Source organism: Palaemon carinicauda, chromosome 8, assembly GCF_036898095.1.
Source record: "Palaemon carinicauda isolate YSFRI2023 chromosome 8, ASM3689809v2, whole genome shotgun sequence".
NCBI lineage: Eukaryota > Metazoa > Arthropoda > Malacostraca > Decapoda > Palaemonidae > Palaemon > Palaemon carinicauda.
This window is the reverse complement of record NC_090732.1, coordinates 84,606,452-84,632,069: the sequence shown is the minus strand read 5'-3', so window position 1 is coordinate 84,632,069 and position 25,618 is coordinate 84,606,452. Positions and strand designations below refer to the sequence as shown.

Sequence of the window (25,618 nt, the reverse complement as noted above, 5' to 3'; positions counted from 1 at the left end):
ATATATATATATATATATATATATATATATATGTGTGTGTGTGTGTGTGTATATATGTATATACATATACTATATATATATATATATATATATATATATATATATATATATATACTTTATATGTGTGTGTATATATATAAGTATAGACATATACTATATATATATATTTATATATATATATATATATATATATATATATATATATATATATATATATATAAAACACTATGAAACAGAATAAGAGCAACATGGACAAAATAGCAAACTAAAGTAAAGGATGTTCTAATAACATGTAAGAAAATGGAGAAGACATTGATAAGACATATAATGAGAATGGAAGATAATAGATGGACACTAAGAATAACAGAATGGGTCCTTAGAGATTACAAATGAAGCAGGGGAAATAAGAGAAGATGATAGATAGACGAACTACGAAAATTTATGGGTATAGACTGGCATAGAAAGACCATAAGCAGATGGAAGTGGAAGGACATGTCTGAGGCCTTTGTTCTACCATAGCAGTGTAGATCACGTTATAATTATCAGTAAAACTCATGGCGATTAGCCACTGCCGATCTCTTCATCACATATAAGCAAAGTTCTTTAATATGTCTAAAAAAACAATCAAGGACCCCCAATAAATAGTACAAAGATTTATATAAATCTAAAATAATCGCACGAGGATAAGAGAGAAAACTCCTTATCTAAATAAGAGTAATAATACCAGATCAAGAAATCAGAGCACCAGAAGATTAGATGTAATATTAACCATAGCACATATAAAATTGCAATTCCTGAATATGATTTTTCCTATCTTTATTTGAAACATTATCAAGAGAGATTTGGAAAATACTTTAACAAAGCCAAAATCATCTGTAGTTTGAAAATGACTTAAATACTTATTTATATATCTACGAGAGAGAGAGAGAGAGAGAGAGAGAGAGAGAGAGAGAGAGAGAGAGAGAGAGAGAGAGAGAGATTTCGTACTGAACACAACAGGTGGGAAACGGGAGATAATAATGAAAGGAAAAGAGAGTACATCAACACCTGTTGTTCGTTCTCATACCCTCTGAGAGAGAGAGAGAGAGAGAGAGAGAGAGAGAGAGAGAGAGAGAGAGAGAGAGAGAGTTATGTAGATATTGTCTACATAACTCGTGGATTGGGTTAAGATCTCATCAGAATTTTTAACCTTTCTTGCATTGTTTGGTTCATGACCCAAGTCCGCCCAGACTCTGAAATTGGTATTGGTTTGGGGGAAAAGCCATTAAGGCGCATATTAAAGTTTTATTTACTTTTGTGACCAATATAAACAGTTAAGGATAATTCTTTTGAAAAAGCTTATGGCGTTAGTAATATAATTGAGCACGAACGATCTAAGCAAGCTTTTATGATAATACAGTTGAAGGTACAGACCACATGTCCTCTGTTGTAATCAATTAATGGTAAAATGGTATACCCAATTTTTAAAAGATGTGTGGGTGATCGAGAGCAATTATCTTTGTTTTGTAAAAAGTGTAATGTCAGTAGCTAAAGCTAAAGCAAGTTATGTTTGAGACAGAAACATCTAGAAGTCAATCCCTATACAGTATACTGTGCTATAGACCAACAGACCAATTTACTCACGGACCAGGTATTACATCCTGCCGATAATGATTCGTTTTTTAAGTCTTCACGGAACAGGTTTTTCCGTGTAATTTACATTCAAACCTTCATGATTTAAGGAATATTATGTCAAGACGTAAAATTTGGGAAGGAAATTTCTGTAAGCACACTCTGGTACGGAGTAGCTGATGCCTGTTTGATTATCCATGCAAAAGATATCTAATACAGAATTAAAATAGTTCCCCATTCCATTCTTGCAATTCTCAAGTCTCAGTTCGAGTACGGTAGGCTGGGAGTACTGCATTGAGGATATCTTCATCAGTATTAGATATTTGCTGCAAGTTTGAACTTTTGAAGTGCTACATTATATATATATATATATATATATATATATATATATATATATATATATATATATATATATATATATATATATATATATATATATATATATATATATATATATATATATATATATATATATATATATATATATATTTATTTATTTATTTATATATATTTATGTGTCTGTGTAAACTACTAACATATACAAACTGTATTACCTTTCCAACGAAGGCTGTAAGTAAAAGTTTACGTTTTTTTTTTCACTTAATTTCGGAAAAAAGTTTTTAAAAATTTAGAGCGATAATAAGAAGAAGCGAACGTTATCGAAGTATCGATATTTCAATATCATTTATAAGCTTTAATAAGTAATTGGCAAAGCTCATCAAGACGTATTTGGTTAAAAAAGAAGCAAGAAGCTACAACTCACTTCACCTTGATCATTATGTGACGTCCGTCATTTCAGGGGAAAATGACCAGTCAATCAACGTAAGAGATGACATATTCCATCGACCAATATGTAATGCTACGCCCACTGGAGGATTTTAAATCAACTGGCAATACCCTCATACGGGAGCCAATATTGGTATCCATCAAATAATATTTTTCTATAATTTCAAATCTGTTCTCTTTGCATCAAATCTTCTTGTTTGGTGCTACTAAATCAATATCTCTCTCTCTCTCTCTCTCTCTCTCTCTCTCTCTCTCTCTCTCTCTCTCTCTCTCTCTCTCTCTTCTTCGATTTTGAATGATCACAAATATCCCTTTCAATCAAAAGTAAGTAAAAAGAGAATGTCTTATTTTTTTTTTAAAAAGACATCGCCATGAAACTGAATAATAATTGAATTTTCCACAAGAAGCTTATTCACAAGTCATGCATAATTTTGTAAGTACTATACAAACAGTTTTACAATATTAATAAATATATTAGGATATTTCCTTAGATAAATCAAGAGTAGTTAAGCCTTTATACAAGGGAACTATATCGTTCCCAACTTCCCGTCATTTTGCACTTGGAACATCTTCATCACCACTCTAGCGATCCTTCATTTACGCCGTCTTCAGTAGTGGTATCAATCACTAACTAGCTAGGTTCATCCTTCATGACCTTGATGTAAGAATGTTTGGTGGGCTCTATTCTCTCGAGAGGCTGCGGAGGATGGGTATAAGGAGCACCAGAAACAAACATTCTAAACATCTTAACTGATGCGTAACACGAACATTCTGAAGGGAAAGAGCTCTTCATACATAATCTATTAAACAGGATTTTTAACAATGTTCAATGCCATTCGTACATCGTTAGATATTTCAATACTGCCTGGAATGTTATTTGAATTTGAATTATCGGCATTACCTCGACAGACATGTAAAAATCTTAGTTAAAATTACACAATGTTTTTATCGTTAGTAGATTCGGATGAACGACCTAAAAGAATCAGTACAGACATATGTTTGAAAATAACGTTTGCTGAGATATGAAGCATCAAACCAAATTTCTATATTCACAAACAACCCAACGGAACGAACCACGAAATTTCAAAGAATCATCTTTTTCTATTGAAGTAAAAAAAAAAAAAAAAAAAAAAGGAATCCGTTCAATTGATGCCAAACTAAAAATATACGTCACCTCAAAATTTATCTAAAAAGCAAAAATAAAGCTTAGAAGCACCAATAACGAAAAGATGGACAGAAGTGAGAACAGTCTTCTAACGTCTATATATTATAATAGTAGAGATTTTCTTGGAGAAAATTACAGAGTAAGAAATTGAAGCACTACAAGTAAACTCCATTTTAATGGAAAAGTGAAAATAAATTATGCAGCGCATATGAGAGAAACCTTCAAGATTACATTTATAAGAATCTCCGAACCTTCGTAAGAGAAACAGCCTAATGCAAAAGCGATCTCCCAAAATCATATTAGTTGATTGTATCAACATTTCACAACACCAAAATCTTTGATAAAATCACATGAAAAGTAATTGTAAAACCAAAAATATACAGCGATTTCATTGTATCCAGGGAGAATTCGTCATATCATCAGATTATTCAAATGGAAACATTAATCAGTTCTAGAATCTCTGAGGAAAGGTGATTTCATACAATGCAGTAAACCCAGAAAAGGAGTACTATTCAATCCATATTAACTGGTTATCTTCTTTACTTACTTTTAAATAGAACAGTTTACCACTAAAACCGACCATGACTATGTCTGGTATTCTACAAGGATTAAGATTTCTGGAAAGCGTGGTACCAAAACTGCATCATACAAATATCACTGAACAACGACAATGTTAAGACTAGAAAACTATGAACATTATAAAAAAAAGAATTAGATAATTTAGTTTTATCAAAACACAGAGGAATAAAGACTTCTTTAAAAGGAAGCAATGTCGAAGACATTAACTTAACAAAGAGGTTTCGAGAAATCGCCTTTCTATAATCTCTAGTCAGAAACATAATTGGCATACATCGGAGGATAAATGTCTGCTTATATCTCTAGTCACAGCAAACTGTCGTAAGCAGTCGGCTTGGATATTGAGAGCATTTTCTGAAGCAAGAATTAAGAACGTACAATTCACAGGTGTTACTGACTAACGCAACCACAAAGTATAGTCACCAATATAGTTCCCATCTCTTATGAAATACAGCCGAAATAAGCTTTATGATGATATAGAATTTCAAAAAGAAAAGAAGATAATTGCATCACATTCCACTCTGTACCATACCTAAAGTTATATAACTATGTGATATCCATGTGGCTTTGAATGCTTTAAAACAAGGTCCCTTTGCGTTTCAAGTAAAAAGGAAAAAAAGAATTATAATTCCCAGAGCATTCACTGGAGTTGGAAACTTTCGTAAACAAATTCACGGTTAGATGTTTACCTCAGCATATTCTACTCCGGTGAGATTGCTCGTGTTCTATCATTTACACTCAAACCGCCTACCAGAGAAACATTCTCAATATACATACCATTCATATAAAAATAGATAAGTTTTTTCTATATATCAGAATGAACTAAATTATAAATCTTGGGTATAATTCAGTAATCGTAAAAGAGGACACAGTTCAACCCTGCTATACTATAATCTAATTAATTCCATTACTCGAGAATATAACGGACATATCTTTCAATCCGAGCAGAGATACATCAACCTAATGATGATCACACACACACACACACACACACACACTCTCTCTCTCTCTCTCTCTCTCTCTCTCTCTCTCTCTCTCCCTGTCACTAGTAAGAGATTTGGAGTTAAAATGAAGGCGAAGACGAAATGATTCCGAAATGTATGGTTCTTGGCAGATAATGGAAGGTAGCAGAGAGAGAGAGAGAGAGAGAGAGAGAGAGAGAGAGAGAGAGAGAGAGAGAGAGAGAGAGAGAGATGTATTCTCCTTCCTAAACTATGTTTAATCAGGTTCTTATCAGACATTCGTCATCATGCATGCTTTTTCGTTCTCTCCTTATAGGAAACTGCTTAACATGAGTAACAAAATTATTTTTTTTTCTACATTGTGAGATCATTTTCATTCAAACATTAAATATGTTTTTCATCATTATAGTTATCTTATTAGTCTTAACTCTTAAAATCTATGCGCCCAGACAAGAGATATATGGTTATTCTTTATCAAAGAAGAGAAAATAAAGTTTTAGAGAAATTCTGATGGCACAGTCTTCTAAACCAGGCACTGAGTCGTCGACGTGACAGAGTAGGATGACACGGGATCCCCGAGCTGTGCAAGAACTAAAGCCCCGCGACATATGGCATTTTACTTATCGTCTGCTCCGCTATGTGGTTGGGAAGGGGACTTTGCATTGGGGATGCCATTGAGAGGGGGGAGGGCGGGGGCTCGTCGGATGGTTTTTTGATTTGAGAAAAGTTAGCGTGAGTTGTTTTTTCTGCCTTCGTTGGGAGAGGGAGTGAGAGAAATGGAGAGACACAGGCGGCGGCGGCGAGAGAGAGAGAGAGAGAGAGAGAGAGAGAGAGAGAGAGAGAGAGAGAAGTCTGATGATGCTGTGGGTGTTGACAGTCCTTTCTGGGGAGATGGGCAGCACCACAACATAATCTAATGTATCCTGATGTTGAGATTCCTAGCCTCTGCCTTCAAGAGGGAACAGCAACTACAAAAGAAAAACATAGTCAGACCAAGAGGCGTCATTTCCTCCATTTCAATGTCGCTTCTATGACCATATTGCTCATCTTTCTTTTCCCCCCCGGCATCACCAACCAGAAACCGCTTGCTACCACCCTAGCAACACAGCAACAGGGACCATCATAGCTATGTGTTTTCCATCACCATCATCGGCATTGGCCCTTTAGTCACTTGCCATACATGCCTGATTATAACATTATAAATTAACGTAAAATATGACGAAGTATATCATCGATTTGGTTAATATTTTCATAAACTAACGAAAGCAAATTATATATAGTAGAAAAGATCAAATACGGAATATTTACAACTATACACATGAGAATCAATATTTAACCATTTCTAATTATAGAAAAAGTTTCCAGATAACAGTATACTATTGAGATAGATAGATAGATGAATAGATAGTAATTGTATTTCTAATTATATATCCTTGAACAAGATATTTACAGTTAAAGGAACATGAAAATTATCAGCTATGATAGCACACTGTTATACTTTACTATATGTAAACTCCATAAGGTTAACACATACACACACACACGCATACACACACACACTATATATATATGTATATATATATATATATATATATATATATATATATATATATATATATATATATATGCATGCACTTTTCAAGATCAAAAACGATTATTCATAACGGTATTCAACGTTGTGGGTAAATGTATAATGGTAGCAAAGGATGCTTTATGTTTTACCAATAACTGCAGCATCTTTATGAGAGAGAGAGAGAGAGAGAGAGAGAGAGAGAGAGAGAGAGAGAGAGAGAATGGTATTATAACATAATAAAATTTGAATGTCATGGTAAGCAATAATAAATTATTTACTATAGGTATGCATGTATGTATGTATGTATGTATGTATGTATGTATGTACTGTATATATACATATACATATACATATACATATACATATATATATATATATATATATATATCCCTCTCGGAAGTGAAATTACGAAAAACAAAATAACACTCAAAAACATCAATTTGAAAAAGTATATTATTTAAAATCCTGACAGAAATATAACCTGCATATTGGTATAAAAACCCGTTTCCTTTTCATGAAAAAGCTTTTGCAATAAATTCAATGATTCCTCTCGCTTTAAAAACTTCCTTCCCGGTCCTGCTGGAAAGAGAATAGTTATTTTCATCTCGCATATCAAAGAGGAAACTTCTCATTCCACAAACCTGAGTCATTGCACCATTAAGTGACTCACAGTGAAGCGAATGCAGCGATAATAACTACAAGAGCGACTGCTCATCCCTTAAGTGTCTGTCTGTGCGCAAAAAGAGATAACTACATCCTTAACTGAGATAGCAGTTAAGGTACTGAAAGACCATCAGAGAGTTCATGTGGTAATCTAATAAATTCTGTTAATTCCAAAATTACCTAGAGAGAGAGAGAGAGAGAGAGAGAGAGAGAGAGAGAGAGAGAGAGAGAGAGAGTGGGTTGCGTGATTTCGTATTGAAGACTGATAGCTTAAGTTCAATATTTTCCTTTTCTCTCTCTATCCCTCCATTCCGGCTGCAAACCCAGTTAGCCCACCTACACTAGAGTAAAATTTACAATTAAGGTAATCAAAGCGACAAATGGCTAAGGCGTTGGTTCCCAAATAGAGGGAAGAGCTCCAATGGGCTACGGTTGAAAATTCCAAAGTGTTCTTTATTTGATCACAATTTCAATTCGATGTGCGAATGCAAAGCTACAATGACGGATGCTATGCAGACATTCTTTCTCTCTCTCTCTTTTCGGTCGGATTTCTCGGGAAGAGGATTGCTGAGGATTCCTGGACCTGAACTCTACCATCCATACAGGTGCTTATTTGCTTTTCTTATCCAGCATAACCCCAAAAACATCTCTACATTTGTTAAGACTTTTTTTCCTTCCTTTGTGCATCAGAAAAATATGAAATTTTACGGACTAAAGGACACTATGCACCAAAAATAGTTTGGGAACCTCGGGGTTATGGGAATGAGCTCAAATTGTTTCTTCATCAGATGCCAAGGAATTTATCTCTTGTTAGAGAGAGAGAGAGAGAGAGAGAGAGAGAGAGAGAGAGAGAGAGAGAGAATGATTCTGCCTTGGCGTTTTGAAATCTTCCACGTTCGTTCCTTTATAGTAGTCAAGTAAACCAAAAGCATAATAATTTATCACGAACAAACAAATAAACCAAGTAATTCACTTTTCCTGCCCTTGAAATACATTATCAGATGATTTAAGTGTGTCAATAATCAAAACATTAACGAATGAATTTACTAGTTTATAACGTAGTGGTGTGACAAGGAAAAATCCCAGTTTTAATTTTTTACGGAATTAGTGCGTGCTATTCTCTTTCCAGAGCAACGTGATTCACTCACATTTTTGAAGGAATGTTGCAATACTACCAATTACTTGGGGCTTAAATATCACTTTTATATTATTTAAAAACACTGGAATGTTCTTCCTGGAGTTAAGAAGTTGCAACACTAGTCGCAAGACCGATGCACCATCTAATCACTTTCTCTGATCTAATTGGCTGTTTTTTTTTTTAGAAACAAAATGGTGTTATCTTTATTTAGGTATTGTTTCATTTTCTTTTTTTTCTCTTTTTTCTATATGGCCTATCTATTCATTGGAAGTTTGATATATATATATATATATATATATATATATATATATACATACATATATATACATGTGTGTGTTTGTATATTTAATTAAAATAAATAACAACATGATTGTGATAATAATAATAATAATAATAACGATCTTAAATATTCGGTCTCAAAGAGCCAGCGATTTCAACGAAGCTGGGCTAAAAGTTACGTTGCTCTGTAAATCAACATCTCTTCTTCCCTCAAAAGACTTTCAATGAGATGATAAGGGGTTGGCAATTAGTTCAAGCATTTAACCCCTGAACAATATAATGTTCAAACCACAGTGTTTTACGTTGCATGTAATGCACTGTGATCGTTGGGCGTTGGAAGATGACATTTCTTCAGTCAACATGGAAAAACTTGATGTTCTTCTCGTTTGGGAACAGGTGCCATAATTTCTTTAAAAAAGAAAGAAAAAAAAACATACATTCATTCCCTTCAGGATGACCATTTTTATATATGCAACAATGCTCAATGAACAAAGACCAAGAACTTCCACAGAAAGCCAATCGGAAAGAGGATGTTTGCATTAGAATTGCAAAATTACACGTAAGAGCGTATCTACGTTCTGAGGGAGTGAGGAAATGATGAGAGAGAGAGAGAGAGAGAGAGAGAGAGAGAGAGAGAGAGAGAGAGAGAGAGAGAGAGAGAGAGAGAGAGAGAGAGAGAGAGAGAGAGAGAACATTGAATATGTCTACGATATCGAATACCAGCGATAATATTTACAAGTCGAATATGAGCAGATCTCAGCAGAGCTTTGTGGTTTCTGCGGCACGGATAGAAATTCAAGATGAAAACCGAATTAACGAAATCTTGACTGATCCGAGACACTCCTGACTGTCATCGACGCATGGATCTAACTATCTAGGATATAACCACTAATCAGTGGATATCGAAATGGATTCTAATAAATTCTTTAGTTAGATACATAGATAAAAGAATACCCCGTTAAATAGGGAGTGGGCGCATCCTCATGAGTATCTGAAAACCAGCGAAGAATAGTCGAGAGTAGTGGCTCCTATTAGTTCTAATCTCTTGCTGTAATATGTAGCAAGTTACTTTACACATAACCATGAAGAAATGCCCCGACACACGAGGAGGAGGAGGAGGTGGAGGAGAGAATGGTACAATAGACTGAGTCATAGGAATAATAAGATAAGTGACCCCTTCGTAATCCCACCACAAATTCAGTTGAACCTCCTTCATTGTTCACACCATCGTCATCACTATCAAATCTCCCTTCAGGTTTCTTTACAGAAAAATTGATGGCTTAAGTCTACTGCTATTCTCTTCTTAAAGAAAGCGTTCTTACCATAACAGGACATGTGTATTTCTGTAAAGAACTTTTTCTAAAGACGCTACATGTATTATTTAAACTTCCTTAGTTGTATATTTAAAGTTTCTCACGTGGCAAGCATGGGTAGTCGCTGAGTTTTTCACAGTCAATCAACTAAAACTGAAATACAAATAAACTTGAAATAAATTTTGTGACAGTTTTTCTTCTCACTCTTAACATGAAATCTGTTAAAATGTTGCAAGAAACTATATTTCTCTTAATTTACTAATAAAGTAATAACCTTGAATATTATGTAAAATCTTAATTTTCGTAATAAACACTCAAATACTAAAAGCTATTTGTTTCAGAGACTATAACATACAGGTACTTCAAAATTGAATACCAGACTCCTTAAATATTTAATGAAACCACTTTTGTTCACTTCAAACGTTCTTCTAAGAAAAATATTTCTCTTATTTTACACTTCAATACTACTCTTACCAACGATTCCCAACGGTTATATTGCATGTACTCCACACTTGGATAACACTCCTCTTACTCCAACCTTAAATGCAATCTGCTTCAACAATTTCAAACTACCACACTTCTAATACGAACTCTAATCTGTCTAAGTGATCCAAGAGACCATATTTCGCGTACTGCATAATTCCAGTACAAACACGCACACTGTCAAAAACAAATTATAAGCACCAGCACTAATAAAAAGGTAGAAAACCTGGCATTGGTCAGAATGTTGATATACACCCTTTACAAAAAGACTTACATTCACTAACTAGAGGTCCATGCTTTAATAAAGATAATGACGTAGTCTATTGAAATATAAACATTACAATACAGCATATGAAAGAAGGTCACCTTGATTATAAAGCAAAATGTTTTGCAAGAAATCAGTCTACGATCCCAGTGACTTTTTCACTGGCCGCCCAGATCTCCATTGTACTGAGATTGCTGATGATTCGGAGTAAATAACTACAATAGGAGTTGCAAGGTGTAACGGACACATGGATTAACACATCCATGATAAAGGGGATTAATGCCTCATTAAAAAAATCTATATGTTTTGTAGCAAAGCAGTCGCCCACATTATCTCATTCCAGGTATGTTAAATGTGGAACTTGTTATACGTAAAGATATGGTTTTGTTCTACAAGTACATCAGTAATAAGCAGACGAGAACCGTTATTAACTTACAAAATATAAATAAGAATATGTATTAAACGGAATATAGCTAGATTCTTCATGATCGACTTCATTATTAAAAGATAAAATATATAGATAACACCTGCTGAAAAGTAAAACAGATCAGTACCCTTGTCTGAATATTGACGTCGTTCAAAAGAATCAAGCACAAACTAACGAACCGATGGTAAGAAAGCTCTTTGAAGCATCCATAAAAACGATGGCAACCTTCTTGTCCTCCCCACCCTAGATATGACATCAAGAACGGGACTGACGAGGAGAAGATTAGTTTCGTGACTTACAAGAATATAAGAAGATTGACAATGGCGCCAGTTGAGAAGAACACGAGAGAAAGAGACTGCTGGAGGAGGAGGCTGCCTCAACGAATCTCTGGGGTCCATCTTGATAAACATTCGTAAAGCCAATTCTGAATCCGACCTAAGTTAATAGATTGTTCTTACCAAGTTAACAGTTCAGCCAATCGAAATGCAGACATTGCGAGAAGTAAAGCGTGTATGAAGTGATGAAAATAACTCCTTGGTCATTATCCAATATTATCATTTTTGGGGGTAGGCCTATTTATACATATACCCCTGCTCCGTTCATTGTGGACAATTGTTTCGATAGTGATATAGTCAGGAAAACATGGCGTTCATTTTCCAACGTAATAGCCGTTTAAGCTCGTAAAATTTATGTTTCTGACAAATAAATTGATAGAATTGTCATATCAAATAGGTTTTGGTGTTCGCTTCCATGTTTTCGACTGCCCTGATACCACACTATTATGACAATGAAGCTATGATTTTACTGTATTGCTCTGACGTTATTGGAACCTGGATGGTGGTACGTGGATACACTTGAGGCGGACCTTAAATACTATATGTCTGGTATATTTCAGGTGAAAAAATAATAAATAATATGTCATTACGTTTCAAATGTGCGTGAATCTCTGATATACTGAATATATTTGATTTTGACGGATTCAACGGATAAGATCAGATAACTTCTTATCCGTGGGGGCGTTGTAGGCAATCAAGAAAACTATTTTTTTTAAAGGATTCCAATGAAAATAGTACCCTGAAATGAGAAAATCAAGAGAGATAAAAATTCATTGTATGGCCGGTATATTCATATGATTGACCACATTTATGAAACTACAACAGCCATACGATAAATGGACTACTAGCTTACGGGAAAAAAAAAAAAAAAAAAAGGCAAGGGGGCTAGAAACTTCACCTTCAAAGACTTCACTTCTTTTCTGGCACCAAGCTCTGAACAAGGGTTATGATGAAAGAATATATTGCATTATCAGCAAAGCCGTACTAGTCTGGGCCACCCATACTGGGCTGATTTGGCGTAAGCGATCAGACGAAAATATTCCACCATCACCAATCCGTATTGGCCAGCGTGGTGATGAAAAGGTGAATTTACTTGTCTGAGGCTTTTGTCCACACACACACACACACACACACATATATATATATATATATATATATATATATATATATATATATATATATATATATATATATATATGTATATAATCACCTGATAAGCTACAACCCTAGTTGGAAAAGCAGGATGCTACAAGCTAATGGGCTCTAACAGAAAAAATAGCCCAGTGAAGAGAGAAAACAAGTAAAAATAAAATACTTTAAATCGGAGGAAGAGAAATAAGATAGAATGGTGTGCCAGAGTGTACCCTCAAGCAAGAGAACTCTAATCCAAGACAGTGGAAGACCATGGTACAGAGGCTATGGCACTACCCAAGACTGGAGAACAACGGTTTGATAGTGGAGTGTCCGCCTAGAAGATCTGCTTACCATAGCTAGAGTCTTTTCTAACCTTACCAAGAGGAAAGTGACCACTGAACAATTACAGCGCAGTAGTTAACCCCTTGGCTGAAGAAGAATTGTTTGGTAATCTCAGTGTTGTCAGGTGTATGAAGACAGAGAAGACTATGTAAAGAATAGGCCAGGCTATTCGTTGTGTATGTGTAGGCAAATGGAAAATGAACCGTAACCAGAGAGAAGGATCCAATGTACTACTGCCTGCACAGTCAAAAGACCCCATAACTCTCTAGCGGTAGTATCTCGACGGGTGGCTCGTGCCCTGGCCAACCTACTACCTACTATATATATACCTATATACATATACATATACCCTATATATATGTATATATAGATAGATAGATAGATAGATAGAGATATAATTCCTAGATATGATATAACATTTGCATGTATTAATTTATAAAGGAACAAAATACATATATGAACATATGTAGAATAGTATTATTACGCTTCGGAAAGTGATGCTAAACCTACGTGGTTTATTTGAACGTCCGTACGAATAGCGTTTCTTAAGTATATGAAGTTCAGGGAGAAACCATATTCCAAGGAGCAATTTCTTTACAGTTTTGCATGTTTATCGAACCAAATGAGCAGATTCTAATGGCAAACAAAACAATTATATTATTTCTGCAAGTGAATGCTTCTCATCTCTTGAAGTTCCATCCCAAGTGACCTCATTAACTGAAGAGTTGAGTGCCATGGTGAAAATGTTGGTCCTCTTGCTGTGCGAGGCAGAACCCTCCCGCCACTCCTTAAGAGCAATACTTGCAATGGCGCTTCTCTTTCCCTTACACACCCTTAACACTACTTCTCCCTATCTCCCGCTCCCATACTCCTCCTCCTCCGCCTTTGCCAAGAGGTTGTTGTCCGTTGGATGTCCTTGAGTACGAGGTGTAACTGATCTTGCTGGTCCGTCGCTCTGTCTCTGGTCCAGGTTACCTGGAGCGAGTCGTAATAAGCCTTTTAACTTAGCACCCGAAAAACCCCAAATGGACATTTGTAATGATTTCGGTGAACGCTCGTTTAAAAAAAAATGAGAAACGATAAAAGGGGTATGATATTGAGACCTCTTCCTAAATTTTGACGTTATATATCATGTCACGAAGAGCTCCTTTCAGATGGTTTATAAGTTGTACATCATCACAAGCTATCTAAAAGATAGACACTGATCACCAACTAAAGAATGATAGACGTTCACAATTTAGAAGGGACGTTGTTCACGATTGATATTGGTTAATTACGTCATCTGACGTTACTATTTCTCGGTTATCGACGTCGGGAATTCCTAAGCACCACAATTATCGATATAGTACATCCCGGTGGTGACATTTAATGAATATGAACAGAAAACTTTCGTTTAGGAACGAAAAAAACGTAATAAAAATGAACGTTTCCAGGCAAAATCAATATGAAAAGGCTGAACACTTCAAAAAATAAGATAAAACTGGATAACCTAGGCATGTCTTATATAAAATTCAGTCTCAAATAAGCCAAATACTGGTACATAATTCAAACTATTCTAAATTCATGTTAGCTGTGCAGTTCCACACCAATATGGAACAAGAGACTCTAACTTAACTCTTCCCTTCGTACGTGTAAAGAAATATGAACAGTTTTATCTCTACCAAGGAGTTAAACAATGGAATACCCTGCCTGCTTATCTAAAGACATTGCTTAGCATTCGATCTTTTAAAAAATCATATACTAATCTATTATTATCTGTGTACTAAGTTTTATTTATAGATATCTCTTCGTGACCTAACCATTAATGCACATTATAATGTTCTTAATTCTTATATTGTTTATTGTTTGTATACATTTGTAATTCTAGCATTTCAACCTTATCAATGTTTAATTTCAAAATTTGCACTATATTATTCCAACCTTCTTTATTATATAAATATACAGTTTCATTTGTCTTTAGGCTAAGAATCTCATTTATATGTATATATATATATAATATATATATATATATATATATATATATATATATATATATATATATATATATATATATATATATATATATATATATATATATATATATATATCTATATAATTATGTATATGTATGTGTTCATTTAGTTTATCTATATCAAAAATAACTTTTTATCATTTTTCTTAATTGATGATATTATTTTAGTTGTATTATTGCCCGAAGAGCTCTGCTCCACATCGGCTTGGCCTGAATCTTTTTTGTAAATATTTTGCATGTAAATATTTTTTGTCCAATAAACATTATTATTATTATTATTATTATTATTATTATTATTATTATTATTATCATTATTATTATAATCGGATATATTGTATAGCTGGACAACACAGCACAAATAATTTTAATAATCCACAATGCAATTGTATTACAATGGTGTAAAATCTAGAGGACACAGATAGCTATATTTTTTTTCTTGATAACGCAATATCTTGTAAACCCTAATTATTTCCCGTCACTAAAACTTGTCATGAAGAAATAAGCAAATTTATTTCGGAGATTATTTGCTCTAATTCCATCAAATACGGATGACGCTCAATGATTACCAAGTTTTTATAATGACAAACACCTTTACACACTAGTTATCAACAAGTTTGGTTGGGCATTGGGGAAAATCTCTTTATCAAGCTACAATTAAAAAATGTGTACTTCTAAAAAAGGGTCGAGTTTCAAAACATTCCATTAGCACTGACGACTACGCACATAAACCTGACATGAATATATTATAAATATAGCAACATTTTGCCGTAGAAAATGGCTGTTTTTTAAGACTATAGCAACTTGAAATTCACCTTAAACAAGGTTTAAGATAATTATAGTTTTTTTCCTTAATCTTGACATTTTTATCATGGGTTTAATTTACAGTTAGTTTACTAATCCCAGATTTGAATCAGAAATACGTCATTACTTGTTGGGTTTTGGAGGTGTTATTTTATCATCTTTCCTGAAAAAAAAAAGAAAGAAATGGTAAAGGAAGCAGGAAATTTGGTTCTGCTCGTCTGGGATTATTCAGTGAACTCAAATGGTGAAGTGTATCTTGTATCCATAAAGAAGGTAGACGTTTGTCGAGCGGACCCCTTCTACAATTTATACTTTTAGCAAAGTTCGTTTTACTGACACCCTCAGATGAAAGACAGCTATCATTTATTTTCTATTTGATTGTTTTATGTTATTTTTAGACTTTGAACTCTTGCTTTTTTTTATTAATAATAATAATAATAATAATAATAATAATAATAATAATAATAATAATAATAATAATAATGATAATAATAAGTAGAAAGTAATAATATTGAATAAAACATTAATTTATGAATTAAAAGAAAAAAAACTACTTTAGATGGGAGAGGAAATAAAAGAATGACAGCATAAAAAGAAAAAAAAGAGAAAACTAAAGCTGATATAAAAGAGCCTCGTTAACAGGTTAACTATCTATGGCATGGATGGTCATCACAACCAGGGATTTGTCATCTGGAACTGTGGTACTGGTAGTCAGCCATACCTGGAGTGTCAGGGGATTGCAGTAACTCGATGACTCTGTACATTCATTTAATGTTGTATTGTAAATTCATGTAACTTCAACAGATATATCATTACGTTGATAACATTGTATATTTTTGTATTCTCTCTTGCAGCGGAAAAATAAAGCTGAATGGCAGATCCTTATTGAGTTCCAGATTGCGTGACATTAAGCTAATCACCATCCCAACAGATAATGGATGGAGGTGTAAAACGACATTCAGAGCCGTACATCAGTCAGGTATCTAATGTTAAAACTTCTTCGAATAATCTATCTGAATTTCATTCATTGAATACTGTTCTGTACTTGCAAAGGAAATGTTTGAAATTCGCATGTTTACCATCTGTTATATTAATTCACATTTATGCAATAATCTTTTTAATGATTTGATATTTCATCAGTTATGCTTAATTAACGTTGTTTTAAATGTATTTTCCATTAAAGGTCTTAAGATAATGCTCAGTGGGTTTCAAAGAAAGCAACCGTATCATTGTGTGTCATCATATGTCAGTACAATAGCCAGTCGGTATGGCAGACCTGGTGACCGAAACAGGTAAATAAATCATACGGTGTCTCAGCTCCATTCACGTAGGAGCTGTTGGAGCTCAAAGAGAAAGGGGCCTTATCGGATGTGACGTCATGAAACCTTGCCATTAATCTTTTGACAGATTCAACAAACGCCTCCACCGCCGTCCCTTTCCCATTCATCAATCATTACACCATCATCATCTCATAACCTTCTTATCATCATCGCCTCTTTTCATTTGCCCGGAAACTGATTCATCCTTTATCTTTTCAAAAGAAGACGAGGATGGAAAAAGAAGTGAAAGATAAAGAGAACTCTCAAGTGAAATTCTTCACAAAGTTCTGAGGAGATAAACCGACTATTTTCCATTAATTTTCTTCATTATTTGAAACTCCCGTACAATCTTTGGTATTGTAATTATTACGCAAATACTTCATGTCAGTTAAGAGGCAGACCTATGGATTAGATACATGCTCAAATGCCGTTAAAACATCAGCGATCGACCTTCGAGTGAAAAGAATTGTAACACAATCATGTAATTGAAATATGTAAAAAAAAAAAAAAAAAAAAAAAACAATTTTAAGACTCGCAAAAATTTTTACAGTCCTGTGTTTAAAATTCTGAAAATTTAATCAAATCAATACTAATTCAACGGAAAAGCAGAAATATTTTAAAGAAAGCTAAAAATAACTGCTCTTAATACAAGAACAAATAAGGCATCCTAGACTCATCTCCCCTAAATAATAAAGAGTACGTGTCTGACTACAGTATATATATATATATATATATATATATATATATATATGTATATGTATATATATATATATATATATATATAATATATATATATATATATATATATATATATATATATATATATATATATATATGTATATGTATATATATATATATATATATATATATATATATATATATATATATATATATATATATATATATATATATATATATATATATATTTCTTCCGTGTCATGCTAAGCAACATTGCCAGACGTATAACTACTTGATCTCTCTCCGTCCTTCGGTTAGGGGGATATGGAGTACGGTAGTCATACCCTTGTAAGTGGGGTTGTAGTTAGGAGTGGGGGAGGGGTGGCAAGTGTTAAATCTGAGAGTGCATAACTATATACAGTATATTTAGCCATCATTTTTGACGCCTCGAACAGTCCTACACTAGTACAGAATAGTTTCCAAAGAAATAAATAAAAAAAGTTATCAAATAATAATAATAATAATAATAATAATAATAATAATAATAATGATGTTGCAGGGAAAGGGTAATTTTCTAGATAACAACCTTCCAATAGTAATTCATACATATGACCTACAAAGGAAATTCGTGACAATCATGCAAAAAGAACTATCTTGTAACAACACTTCATGAGCATTATTTGGATACTAATTGTAAAAAGAAAAAAAACTTTTTTTTCAGATAAAGCGATTAAGAAACACTTAAACATATACAATACAATCAGAGGAGCAGAGAAAAGTAGTCATACATTAGGCACATGGGAGATATTTGGCTATAATTCTCTCTCTCTCTCTCTCTCTCTCTCTCTCTCTCTCTCTCTCTCTCTCTCTCTCTCTCTCTCTCTCTCTCTCTCTCTCTTTCTTTTTTTTTCTAGCTAGTAAAACACCTGTGACATAATTACTGCCAGTATCTCAATGATAATGAGCCGTGAATCACTCTTTCCGTCATCTAATGAAGTGTCATGACAGAAATGAAGCTTCAGAGCAGAGTTTAACATGATTCGTAAAAAGGAAGAGAGTAATTCTAAAGTCGATTAAAGGTGGAAAAAAATTACCTTGAACTTGAACTTCATTAACGTTTTTATATCTCTTTTTGTATCAATACCTTCTTCTATGTATTTGGTAATCAGTAATGAGGCCTTAAATTTACATGCGGAAGAACACAGATTGGCTAAGCCACAGGGAGAGAGAGAGAGAGAGAGAGAGAGAGAGGAGAGAGAGAGAGAGAGAGAGAGAGAGAGAGAGAGAGAGAGAGAGAATATCTGATGAAAAAGTTAGCCTAGTGAGGTTGAGGACTACCTCGTCGAGGCCCTCGTGTTTTAATCATGGTATGATTGAGAATATTTTAAAAGGAGTACTGACCGCCTAGACATCTCTCTCTCTCTCTCTTAATCCTCGAGTTGGTGCATACATCAATAAATGTAAAATAGGTTTCAGAGAACATACCAAAATCCTCCCATACTTTACCAAAATCGAACTGGCATTTGATCTTCCCTCTATATAACCAATAAAGGTAAAAGATAATGGTCTGGATATACTAAAGCTTCAAATTCATGCGCCATAATATCCATGTATCATCCAGGCCTTTATCAGGAAGACACTAACTCTTGGACGAGCAGATGTACTTATAAGTAAAATTGTTTACATATTTGAAGATTTCTTTTACATGAAGAAAAAAAATAACACCAAAATTGTTTTGAAAGAACTTAGCCATCAACTTTTATGGAACCATAATTAATATTTTAAGCACACATACTTAGTTATATCCACCTATATCTATCTATCTTTTATCTATACATACATGCATATATATCTATATATATATGTATACAAATGTATGTATATGTATATATATATGTATACAAATGTATGTATATGTATATATACATGTAGGTATATATACTATATATGTATATATATATATATATATATATATATATATATATATATATATATATAATATATATATTTATATTCATATTCTGCTATCATTACGATGCATAAGCAGTTTTCCCCCATTTTTGTTTCATCCATTAAATTCCTTTTATACTGACATTTTTCTATTCAAACCATCGTTGTCATACGGTCTTCTCGGCTTCTATTATTCTTCGCTGAAACGTTTTTCTTTTTCAACTCTTTTGGTAGTTTGTAGAAGGAAGAAATTAATTATGTAAGTAATTTCTGAAGTTTTTTTTTTTTTTTTTTTTTTTTTTTTTTTTTTTTTGAGCAACAGCATAATCGTAGTATCGTTGGCAACAGTTGTTACGACTCGAGTTAACTAAATGAGTCAACAGAATCTCTATAGTTACTATCTGGGCCAGTTTTAGAAGAAATAACTTTTCACAAGTTAATTCATGCCAAGGAAAGAAACGACTCTTTCCATTGCTTACCAAACTTTCGAATAATTTCCTTCTTTAGTCCTCAGTTCCTACAGTTGCCTGTGTACATAGCTATTTTAGTTTCCAATCATATTAATATAAAATTTGGATTTGTCTTCTCGTCTGTTAAAAGACAGTATGAAGGAAAATATACTAAAAGTTCCCTAAAATCAATAAAACATGAATATTTATTTTGGTATAAATTGCATATTTCAATGGTTGAAGAAATCTAGCGCAGAAAAAACACTTCTAACAACTTCAATGGGACAACCAATCAAATTAATTACGCTAACACAAAAAATAATAGATGATTCTGGAGGGAAAGTCAGTGAGAGAGAGAGAGAGAGAGAGAGAGAGAGAGAGAGAGAGAGAGAGAGAGAGAGATATTCTAAGTGGGAAAATATTACCCTGATATGAATACCTTCAATATTCCCTTCTAGCCTGAAAGAAGCACCTGTTGCTCTGTAAAAATCATATATAAAAAAATTCTTCAGAAAAAAAAAAAACAGCCGAATATGCAATGAATTTTTTTTTTTTTTTTTTTTTTAGAAATCCAGTAGTTCTGTTTCAACCACTTTCAGTTAAAAAGAGGTTAACAAGGGAGAAAATTTTAATATAGACCAAGGAAGGTACTTTAAATCTATCTATTGCGAAAGTTCTTTTAGGGAATGACCTGTTCCAGTAGAGTGCAACCTAGTGAAAATAGTAATAAAAATAACGTTCATATAAAACTAAGATTATTCCAAAACACACTGATAAATTAAAATCCGATATAGAACTGAACATGAAAGAAAGTCTAAATATGATGCTGTCATCTTCAGAATAAAACAGGACACTTGCTGCCATGTAACCCGGATGTCCGGTTAACTTCAAATCACCCTTCAGCAAATTCCTGATAATAATGATATAACTAAATGGCACAAATGCATGCGTTTGCAATGTTCTTTAAAAGAAATCAGAGTTTATGGCGATTATTAATATTGGTGCTTTATGGGAAGCAAATTAATTATACTAAGAACTGGCTCGTTGGCAACTGAGTGAGCATGCGCACTCATTTTTTGCTACATCATCATTGTATATAAAAAGCATTTATGTGTTACGAAGCAACTCCTTTAAGAATAAAATCATTAAATTCATCCTTAGTACCTTACCTACTGTATAGTAGACACCAATGTTAAAATACGCTCTGATTAGGAGTAAAGTGACGAATCCTTTAAAATAAAGGCGTGGTTCGTATGTCCAGTCAGGACTCGGCTGTGTCGATTGCGGAGGGTGGCCAAGTTGAAAACCAGTTGGGAGGGAGGTCATCACGGGTCACTGCGTCAAGAGGCTGACCTGATGAAAGAGCCGAGTAATAAACCTTCATGTCTAGTCAGTTCTTCTCTTGCAATCTCTCATTTTCTTAAAACACAATCCGTGAGTATTCAAAAGGTATAGACTCCACGAGATGTGATCATACACTGTACGCGAATGTTAGCTTATTTCCACGAAAATCTTACAGAATATCTAACATCAACTAATGGATTGAGCTTTTAAGGGGCCACCTGAGCCTTATATTAATCTTCTCGTATGTTGTTTTATTGAGGAGAGGACCTTTATACTTTTAGGCTCTTGTTCCATAATATGATTTTAATACGTAGTAAAGGCGGGACTAAATTTTACCAACTTGAACATGAAAACCTAAAGAAAGAAAAAAAACACATATAACTCTTTATATGTGTGTGATTGTGTGGTATTAGGCTAATCAACTTTAAAAAATTACACATTCAACAAGTGATTCAGGGCTTCAAAAGATACTCGAACGTTTTAAGTCAGCCTTGCAGGAAGTGATCTTTCTTAAATGGATCTGGACATTAGTCACAAACATGAAAGATTGGATATAACCGTACTTTGAGACCTTTATTAATTATCACAAATAAGTGTTACTTAGTATTGTACAATACTAAAACGTTTTTCGGCTGAAAATAAACCCTGCAGCAAACACACTCTCGTCGAGGCTCTCCCCTACAGAGAGAGAGAGAGAGAGAGAGAGAGAGAGAGAGAGAGAGAGAGAGAGATATTACCTATTGATCGAGTCCACCTCAGATGAGTGATTACCTCGTCGAGACTCCCCTACACAGAGAGAGAGAGAGAGAGAGAGAGAGAGAGAGAGAGAGAGAGAGAGAGAGAGAGAGATTACCTATTGATCGATTCCACCTCAGATGGGTGATTCGTCGAGACTCCCCTACACACACACACACAGAGAGAGAGAGAGAGAGAGAGAGAGAGAGAGAGAGAGAGAGAGAGAGAGAGGGAGATTACCTATTGATCGATTCCACCTCAGATGGGTGATTACCTCGTCGAGACTCCCCTACACACACACACACACACACACACAGAGAGAGAGAGAGAGAGAGAGAGAGAGGGAGATTACCTATTGATCGATTCCACCTCAGATGGGTGATTACCTCGTCGAGACTCCCCTATACAGAGAGAGAGAGAGAGAGAGAGAGAGAGAGAGAGAGAGAGCACCTCCTATATCATGTGGCAAGAAATAAATTCAGACGCAAAAGCTAGAATGGAAATAAATTCATCAAGGAAAACAGATATGTGGCAAATAGATATATTACCGCGATGAAACGGAGGCGGGGGTTTTTACCCGAATCTTCCTGCATTCATTGTGTATTACTATGAAAGGACTAATTAGCATCAGACAACGTATAATTCTGCAGATGTAGCCTCCATACTTTATCGCCATCTGCATCTTGCTATTTATTGCATCGACAAACGGCCTCTGCCATTGTTTGGGACATCGCACAGCGCGAAACAATGAGACACGGAGTGTTATCAACATGCCTCCTGCGTTTTAAGACATTAAATAACTTATTTTTCTTTGACAAGAAGCAAGTTGCGCTTATCTTGACAAGATAATTACTTGAAGTCATCTAAATGAATGCCTTTTTTTCGGGTAAGTATTAACCCACATAACTATGGGGTCAAGGAGGATGGCATAGTAGGGAGGTACTTCCAAATTTCCGCCTCTTTATAGCTGACACAGGTGACTAAGGAGTTCCTGTTGGGAAATTCTATCTCCAGAGCAACTGTACAGGAGAAAGGAAATAGAGCAGCATGTAGCAGTTTACTGTAAAATGTCCAAAGGATTTGTCCTTTATTTCTAAATGCATTTGTATAAATTGCAATAGCTTTGACTGTAAAATCTTTAACTGAAAATATTATTATGGAGTCTAGGAAAACAAAGGTCAAGATTCAAGATGCCTTAGATACACAGAATGGCTAAGCATATATATATATATATATATATATATATATACAGTGTATATATACAGTATATATATACAGTATACACACACACTGTATATATATATATATATATATATACATATATATATATATATATATATATATGTACTGTATATATATACTGTATATATATATATATATATATATATATATATATGAATGAGTTTAAACTGTATCACATATCCATATCTATATAGACATATATGCATATTACAAAAACATACACATACACACACGCACACACACACACACACACACACACTAATATATATATATATATATATATATATATATATATATATATATATATATATATATATAGATACAGTATATACAATGCATATATGTGTGAGTGTGTGTTTATACAAGCTTTTAATCTTTAAATTTAAATAACCATTGCCTAATACCATGAAAACCGAGATGTCTCTGAAGAAATAAAATATCTAAAGTTTTTCATTCTTGCAAAGAAAGAGAACCACACAAAAGCTGCTTTTTCATATCATCCTTGAATGAAAAACCTTGAGATAATTTCCGGCCATAGTAATTCAAGCATCCCCTTCTCTCTCGCTCTCTCGAAAAACCCAAAGGGCCTTTATCCCCTTCTGCTGTAGGGCAGAGGGCGGTGACTTTATACAATTCCGAGAAAGGCACCAATGTTGGTCCCGCCTATTTAATACTCATTCTCTCTTATTCACGTCACTTCGTGAGCGATTCCTCTTACAACACCTGCATGTCAGACCCATCCTCCGACCTTTAAGTACTTGTTTTCAAATGAATGTAAAATGTAATCTAAATCATGCATAGCAGTGCTGGTGAATTTGAGACACCAAAACTTAATATAACGTCTTTTCATTTCGACATAGGCTAAACACCGTCCTCAATGACAAGGAGGTACTCTGAATAATTCATTTCCCATTCAGAAACTACGTTTACTCACTTCTCTGATATTTTCTCCGCCACCAAAAAACTCTCTCCAGTCTCTCTCTCTCTCTCTCTCTCTCTCTCTCTCTCTCTCTCTCTCTCATAGGGATTCGAATTATGTAGCGTCTCGATGCAATGTTGCACCCTGTCCCTCTGTCGTTGTCTCACACAGACCTTGAAAGCAATTGAGCGCTCCTTTGCCCTCTGTTCCCGGTCACTTATTCAGGCTACAAAAAGAAGAAATATTCGACCGGAAACCCCTTTGGCAAAACCTTTGAAAACAAACAAAAACTGGTACGAAAAACTTACCCTGTATAGGCGATCGCCTTTTTAAAATCTAGACACGCATGCGAAACACTCGTTTGGGAGCTTCGCGCAAACTGATCACTAAATGACACAATTCTTCCTCCCGTTTCGACCTTAAAGAATGAGATCACTTCTGACCGGCCTTCTCGAAACTATGGAACGATACTTCGAGTTCTTTCTTTCGATTCGAAAACATCCAGACGACGAAGGGAAATTGTGATTTGATAACAAAATGCTGACTCGCAGCAAATTTCAGATCTCGCTTTCGACTTCAACTGGGAACTGTTACATGAGGGACCCCACTCTCCCGGGCGTGACTAGAAACACCAGGCCGATCTTTCGCGGCTGGGATTTTGAATTCCTTTAGTCAGATTCTCACCAAAACGAGAAGGAAGAGAATCTATCAAATGCAATTTTGTTTTTGTCACCATTTAGAAAGACGCTTTTTATTCGCAATTCAAATATACCTCCAGACTTCGAGAGGAAATCGGTATCCAGATATGCTACTTTTGACGCAGGACTGGTGGCACTTCGTTTAACAGGAGGTCTTCGTCCTGGTCAAACAGCGACGTCCGATTTCGAGCGGAATATTTTTCTTCCAACGTGAGCATCATGCTCTCTGTTTAATGTCAATTATCATTGCCAGATAATTAAGTATAAAAGTGATCATGAATTAAGAAAGAAACAAGAGCCAATGGCAATATGCCGTCGACGTTTTGCAACACATCCTTTCTCACGTTGCAGGTTTCAGATACGCAATAAGGAGGCACGAATGCAGAACAATGACGCAACCGTGACGTTTTCGTGACGTAA

General features: G+C 34.4%; 1 protein-coding gene across 2 annotated transcripts in view; it reads right to left on the bottom strand.

Moving 5' to 3' along the window:
- Positions 1–25,094, bottom strand: part of LOC137645786 (innexin inx2-like) — an 89,935-nt gene extending 64,841 nt beyond the window's left edge. Inside the window, exons 1-2 of one of the 2 annotated variants that reach the window (XM_068378716.1) lie at positions 24,809–25,094; positions 21,430–21,613 (exon numbers count right to left, since the gene is read on the bottom strand). The gene's annotated coding sequence lies outside the window, so the exon portion shown is untranslated. The remainder of the gene's footprint in view (positions 1–21,429; positions 21,614–24,808) is intronic. The other variant, XM_068378714.1, reaches the window with a different exon arrangement.
- Positions 25,095–25,618: the final 524 nt, after the last annotated feature.